The sequence below is a fragment of the Octopus bimaculoides genome, chromosome 5 (genome assembly GCF_046866305.1).
Source record: "Octopus bimaculoides isolate indiv1 chromosome 5, ASM4686630v1, whole genome shotgun sequence".
NCBI lineage: Eukaryota > Metazoa > Mollusca > Cephalopoda > Octopoda > Octopodidae > Octopus > Octopus bimaculoides.
Genome location: NC_142932.1, coordinates 121,183,745 through 121,191,190, shown reverse-complemented (window position 1 = coordinate 121,191,190; position 7,446 = coordinate 121,183,745). Strand labels below are relative to the sequence as shown.

Below are 7,446 nucleotides of genomic sequence, written 5' to 3'. Positions count from 1 at the left end.
CAAAGGCAGGTCGGAGGTTTATAAAAAAATGAATCTGATATCTATACTAAAATCCTAAACCTCTTCTCTTGATGTGGTAGGTTCTTGATAAGGTAGGAACTTGATGAGGTAGGACCTTGATTGCTTTTAGAGGGTGTTGAGTATATGTGAAACTATAGTGCAAATAAGTAACCATTTTTCAGCCGTGATATTATTAAAGGCTGGTTGTGAAAATACAAGAATCCTTGGAGCATGGTTATTTGTTATTGTCTTTAAGTAACACGCATCAAATTATACGGTTTCGATCTGATAGTCTTTAGCGAAATCAGATCTTTCTAGTTCACATGTAAAAAAAATTGCATACCTTGTGAGTACAATGTTTCTGCTCTAATTAACAGATGGCCTGGAAAGAGGGAAAATGCATTGTTGATGTGCTAAGATTCTACTTCTCAACAGTAGGGTTGCTTTTGCAGATTCGAATGACAAATTCATGCTGTTTAGTATGAGTAACCGTGTAAATGATACACCAAGTACCTTGTCAGTTATATTCGTAGTAATTCACATCTTTAACATCTCGTATTGAAATATTTCACAAATATCATTTTTTTTATTTAAAACAGGTGAGAGTATCTATTTATATATAGTTTTTAATTGTGTCAGCTACGTGTTCTCAGTATACGATTTGTTAGTTTGCACAACATTTCACATCAATTTATCAAGGGGAAAAAAATTAGATGAGACGGGAAATAACAAAATTAGAAAATTAGAAGATATGGAAATAGCTGAAGGATGAATATGAAATTCCTTTTCGAACAGTGCTTTGCATTTTGGTAGATTACGATGTATTTCTAGAAAGAGAAAAACAAAAAACTACAATTGTATATAAATACGTGTTTGCCCACGCACCACTACGTGCACTTTTCTACGCAAGTGTGTGAATGTGTGTGTGTGTGTGTGTGTGTGTGTGTGTGTGTGTGTGTGTGTGTGTGTGTGTGTGTGTGATCATGCGGGGTTTTTTTTGCTTCTGTGTCTTTTTGTTTTTTTTGTGGGGTGTGTATTTAGGTTTGTCTATCATCGCTTGATAACCAATGCTGGTTTGTTTACATTCCCGCAAATTAGAGATTCGTCAAAAAGAGAGCGATAAAATAAATACTAGGCTTAAAATAATATTGAGGCCGATTTGATCAGATAAGAAAACTCTAGTTAAGCAGCCAATCTAATACATCATGTACTTGTGTGTGTGTGTGTGTGTGTGTGTGTGTGTGTGTGTGTGTGTGTGTGTGTGTGTGTGCGTGTGTGTGTGTATGCGTGTGTGTGACTGCATTTGTGTATATGTGTGTACGCGCGGTATATGTACATATGTGTGCGTATGCGAGTGTATGTGTGTGTGTTTATGGACGCAGAAATATGTCTGGTTGTTATATTGCATTTTTAATGTCTGAATGTATGTGTTATGATGCGCAATAAAGTGGATATGTGAAAATGCCTAGCGCGCATGTGTGTGCGCGCGCGTGTGTGTTTGCGTGTGTAGCCAGTGGGTGTGAGTGTGGCCGGTACCGAAGGAGGTGTTAGGATGTGGGTTAGAGTCTTTTTGCTATGTGTATAATACACAGGTACAGAAACCACTCGCCTTATCGCGGTTCACCTCTTGCGCCCTCAGCACATCGCGGACTCCTCAGTATATCGCGGGTTTTTGCGGCCGATAGGTATTTATATTTTTTCATATTTTAAATATTTCTGTGGTATTATTTCACGTCTAAAAATGAATGAACTAATAAATAAAAATACAGCACAATACTGCACTGTATAACACATTAATTAAAATATATTAAAAGAAAATACGTAGTGTACCATAGATGAGTAAACAAAGAATCACACATACTATTGGGAAAATGAAACTCGGGAGGTGAGTGTGTGGTGTGGTGTTTTGCATTTATAATAAAATAGATACAAATTATAAGAATGATAAAAAAATATATATATACAGTACAGTACTGTTTCTACTTCGTGGATTTTCACCTATCGCGTGGGGTTATTGAATGTAACACCCGCGATAGTCGAGGCATTGCTGTATACCCTATACGTTTGTATATGTGTACGCGTGTCATAGGCGTTAGATGAAGACGAGTAGTGAATTGATGAGGACGGGTAGTGAATTGATGAGGACGGATAGTGAATTGATGAGGACGGGTAGTGAATTAATGACGAAAGGTATGTAAGTTGGGAGGAAAGAAAGACAGGAGTGGCTGTGTGGTAAGTAAGTTGCTTACCAGCCACATGGTTCCCGGTTCAGTCCCACTGCGTGGCACCTTGGGCAAGTGTCTTCTACTATAGCATCGGGCCAACCAAAGCCTTGTGAGTGGATTTGGTTGGCGGAAACTGAAAGAAACACGCCGTATATATGTGTGTGTGTGTGTGTGTGTGTGTGTGTGTGTGTGTGTGTGTGTGTGTGTGTGTGTGTGTGTGTGTGTGTGTGTGTGTGTGTGTGTGTGTGTTTGTCCCTCCACTATCGCTTGACAACGTTGCTAGTATATTTGTGTAACCTAGCGGTTCGGCAAAATAGGCCGATAGAATAAGAACTAGGCTTACAAAGAATAAGTCCTGGGGTCAGTTTGCTCGACTAAAGGCGGTGCTCCAGCATGGCCGCAGTCAAATGACGGAAACCAGTAACAGCATAAAAGAATGAAATGCTGCTCTCTGCGAAGCCTGGAGTTCACGGTTCCATTGTGTAGAGCCAAGCCAAACATGGTGAGATGATGTGTTGAGTGGTACGTATTGCGATACGACATAAACAGCTTTTTTGAGATTCTAGTATAAACATAACGTCAGACAGACGCACATATGCAGCTGCACAAGCACATATGCGGATGTGTATGCTCTCACATTATATATAACACGTGTTTGACGTCTGTGCGCGCGTGCTCGTCTGCTCGCGTGCTTGTATCTGCTTGGTTGCAACATGTGCGTGTGTGTATATGTATATGCGTACCCGCAGACTGCAGACGTACTGGGCAGTCCCCAGAATGACAACAATCTAAAGTTTGAAACTAATAAAATAAAAAAACTGATGAAAAGTTGAGTAAGATGGCCCTATGTACTTTATTGATAATCTATATTATGGCTCGCGGAAGGATTAAAGACAAACTCAGCCTTTGGAGATTTTGGTCTCAGAAGAACAAGCGAAACAAGTATGAATTAAGCTAGTTATTTTATCCGCCGCCTAACGACCACTCACTGAACACACTCGAATTACTTAATAATAAAAGAAAGCGAATTAAAGTTTGTATCAAATTGTTATAAGTGAGTGCTATACCTGCCTTGTGTTGAGTAGATGCTCGTCATAACGGAAGTTCCTCTAGAATTTCCTGCACATAACACAACGTTGAGAAATATTTTAATGAGTTCTTAATCATTAACTTATTTTTTCTAAGATACACTAACGCTTAATTAGCATGAATGAAACGTAGATCAACTTACAGGGTTTTTTTTTATTATTTTGAAGGAAATATTCTTTCTAACGAGATTATTTTGAACTAGCAACAAACTAAATGTGTATGTATGCGCATGCGCAATGTGGTGTTTGTGTGTATTTTTGTGTATATTTATGTACGTACGTACGCAAGCATCTAGTTTGATAGATAGGTAGGAAGGTAGGTTAGGTAATTATGTAGGTAGATAGTTATGTAGGTAGGTAGGTATAATTAGTTTGATTTATGCTTGTTTACCAGTGAAGTAAAAGAGGATTACCTACCCATGCCAAGGTTTCGTTCAAGCAGCCTTTTTAATGGACGCTTCTCAACGGTAGTTTGGGAACGAGAGATTGACGATTGTTTATATGCCATCAGTCTACTTTCGAGTAAACACACGGTCTTTGACGCCAGTTATGCATTTCCCAAGTGACTACAAATCCCAACAGTTATTCAGCAACACCAAACCAAAGATGAACTATTACTGCCTGCCTGAAAAACATATTGACTACCTTTAAAAGATATTTAAAATATTGCAAACAGACGAAGGAAACGATAAGCATTTTGCGTAAATAAAGCTCTCTGCCCACTAAAGGATTTACGAAGATAATTGTTTTTTAATTGAAGAATTTTAGTCGAACAAATGGACCGACGCACTTAGCTTTTGTAAAGCCTGGTACTTATTCTATCGGTCTCTTTTTTGCCAAAACGCTAAGTTACGGGGACCTGGACACATCATCACATGTTGTCAAGTGGTGGTGAGGAACGCATACAAACACAAAGACACACACATAAACATAGAGAGAGAGAGAGAGAGAGATTTAGAAAGAGAGAGAGAGTGAGAGAGAGAGAGAGAGAGTGAGAGAGAGTGAGAGAATGAGAGAGTGAGAGAGAGAGAGAGAGAAGTTTCTTTATTAGTCACACAGATCCGAACACAGAGGAGACAAAATACAATGTAGAGCTTTTCTTTTCGAAAATAGAAAAAAAAGGAGAAAAATAAAATTCCGATCAAAAAGGATCGTGAGAAAAAAAAACGATAAAAAGGGATCATGTTTCACAGAAAATATTAAAATGTAAAAAGCAAGATTAGGTTTATCTGTGGAAAGAAAAGCCTACGGAAAAGACTACGGTAACCTCAGGAAGGGAGGGAATAAACACGAGAGCAAAGTGCGCGCTCTCTCTCTTTCTCTTCGATTTACAGGATCATGCTCAAAGTGGTTTCGTCAGTCGCACGCACCATCTTTGCTACATTCAGCCACCTTTTTTTTAAACTTTCACGGGACAAAACCTGCCTCTCCATTCTCACCTTCCTTTTTAAGTGGTACTTGAAAAAGTTGATGAGCAGATTGGCCTGAGAGGTAAGTGTTTGTCTCTAAACCTTTCGCCCGAGTTCACCACACACACATTCTTTCACCATGGCCACCAGTATGATAAACACTGCTTGCCTTCGCCGTTAAGGGAAGGTGGCGGAGCAATTTCCACGATAGACTCGGCCGACAAGCGAACACGTCCCACACGTGACAGCAGCCGTTCGGCATAAACCATGCCTATGTGTCTTATCTAAGTCAAGTGTACAAGTCAAAAATTTGTGATCTATGTAGCTGACTATATGGAATTGTGGACAACCTACACTATCCTTATCCACTGTCCTACAGAATACTCTATCTAAATACGATCTGGACGACCCGATGTGGTTGTTCCATGTCCACACTGGCACATTCGGGTGGTCCAGTCGGTACCTGTCAGACAGTTGGAAACGTCTGAGCAGGTCTTTGAGACATTTACATCCCCTCCTATTACTATCTCTACCAGCGTAGTCTAGATGCGTGTCCAGGGTAGCATTCCAATCCCCCACTAAAAGTAAAGGTCGAGACGTTCCCAGGAAAACCTCTAGACGTCGAAAGAAATCTGACCGATCTGTTAAGGATGGTGCATAAACTGTTATCAGCCGAAAAGCACACCCATTACTGCCATCGACATCCAAGACGACAGATAGATGGATAGATAGATAGATAGATAGATAGATAGATAGATAGATAGATAGATAGATAGATAGATAGATAGATGCGACAGGATTATTTCAGTTTCTGTCAACAAAATCTAGTTACAAGCCTATAGCAAAAGAACCTTGCCTAAGGTGTCACGCAGGTGCCGTATAGTTGGAAAATAAACTTCTTAGCGCACAGCCACGCTTGTATTGTATATTGTGGTCATAAATATCGGTTTATTTCGTGTCTTTTTTGAGAAGAATTTGCTTCGGTATAACAGAAGACGAAATAAAAGGATTTCGTTTCATTAAATCAAAGACATCTTATTTCATGAAATGTGTTCCACACTGTTATTGTGAAGATGCGTGGCTCAGTGGTCAGGGTATTTGAATCCCGATCGTAAGATCATGAGTTCGATACCCGGCGACGCGTTGTGTCCTTGAGCGAGATACTTTTTCACTTTGCTCCAGTTCATTCACCTGGCAAAAGAGAGCAGTACCTGTATTTCAAATAAGCAGCCTTGTCATATTCTGTCATGATGAATCTCTCAAAGAACTACGTCTGTGGAGTACTCAGCCGCTTGTACATTAATTTCACGTGCAGGCCGTTCGGTTGATCAGATCAGCTGGAACGCTCGTCGTTGTAACCTACAGGGTGTCTATTATCAGTATTAATCATATCGATCTCGTAGATATAAGGCATCCAGATGAACTAAATGTGATTTGAAACACAGTAAAAAAAACTAAAACACGGTGTCTTTTTGACTCGGCTTCCTATAATAAAGGAAAAATAATATTTCTTTTAAAGTGTTAGAAAGCGGAAAGATTTGTGACTGCTTAGAACAAACATTAACAGTCCCGTGAGAACTGATTTTAAATAACTGGTGCCTGTGCATGCATTTTGAAGAGAATTATAAACTTAGCGAAGAAAAATATTATTGCAAAATGTTTGAAACAAGAGCACTCAGAGAGCGCAAGCCTCCGCCAAGGCAACACCAGCGTCCTCTCAATGATTAGCCGGAGATGATTTTTAAAATGGCAATATCTGAGATGAACTCAACTGCTATTACAAACGAGAATACTAAAATGAACCCGACTGCTCTCAGAAATTAAGTAAAATACAGGAAAAATAATTCAGAATCCTTGTCAGGTACCGGATTGATCCCAAAATCTAATCAGTTCATGTCAGTTACGAAGCCAAACATCACTGAAAGTTTCATCCAAATCCATCCAGAGTTTCTTAAGATACTTTGTCCATGGACAAACAAACACGACTGTAAACAACGCCTCTGCATTAGCGAAGGCGAAACAATAGCAAAGAAGTCGAATTGTTTTGTTATTTTGGAAATATTGGTGTGTCATTTTCCCTGTTGGAGTTTTCTGTTTGATATGACTTCAAACAGAGAGGAACATGGAGTAACATCGAAACTTAACAAGTCCGACGCTTCTTGTTCAACACTGAATATCTAAATATATTTGGCTTCATAGGAAAACACAAATTCAGACTCGTCATTATTTTTCCTATTAGCAGTTTGGTTCAAATGAAAACCTCGCAGTGGCAATGTCTTCTTATTCATTGTCTACCAGAAAGTAAACTCTGACTTCAATCCATGCGACGTGGAATGCACATAAGTTCACTAGGAACCACAGCTCATTTAACGAATCTCATCTGAAACGATTCCATTTTACATTTAACACTATTTCTCTTGCGTATATTCCTTGCGTTTGTGCACCATTGTGTTCGTATTTGCCCATTGCTTATAAACGAAACTTCAAAAGGAAAACAAAAACGCCAAAACATTTCTTGCGTTACTTCATGTATTTGCAGAAAATAAATTAAAATGTAATATTAGTCATTGTCTATTTTGTTTTTCCTCGCTGCATATTTTATAATTTCACTGTTTAATTCCCCCATGAGTTAAATCTGCCGACACCCACTTACATAGTGAACTATAAACGCGTCTTCTTTTTCTAACAAGTATTTGGGGCGATGTAAAACACCAGGGTTATATG

At 39.0% G+C, this 7,446-nt stretch overlaps 1 long non-coding RNA gene across 2 annotated transcripts in view; it reads right to left on the bottom strand.

Moving 5' to 3' along the window:
- Positions 1–558: 558 nt before the first annotated feature.
- Positions 559–7,446, bottom strand: part of LOC106879264 (uncharacterized) — a 7,077-nt gene continuing 189 nt past the window's right edge. The window contains exons 2-3 of one of the 2 annotated variants that reach the window (XR_001410615.3): positions 3,731–3,938; positions 559–827 (exon numbers count right to left, since the gene is read on the bottom strand). This is a non-coding gene — a long non-coding RNA (uncharacterized LOC106879264). Of the gene's footprint in view, positions 828–3,064; positions 3,345–3,730; positions 3,939–7,446 lie in introns of those variants that run through there. The other variant, XR_001410616.3, reaches the window with a different exon arrangement.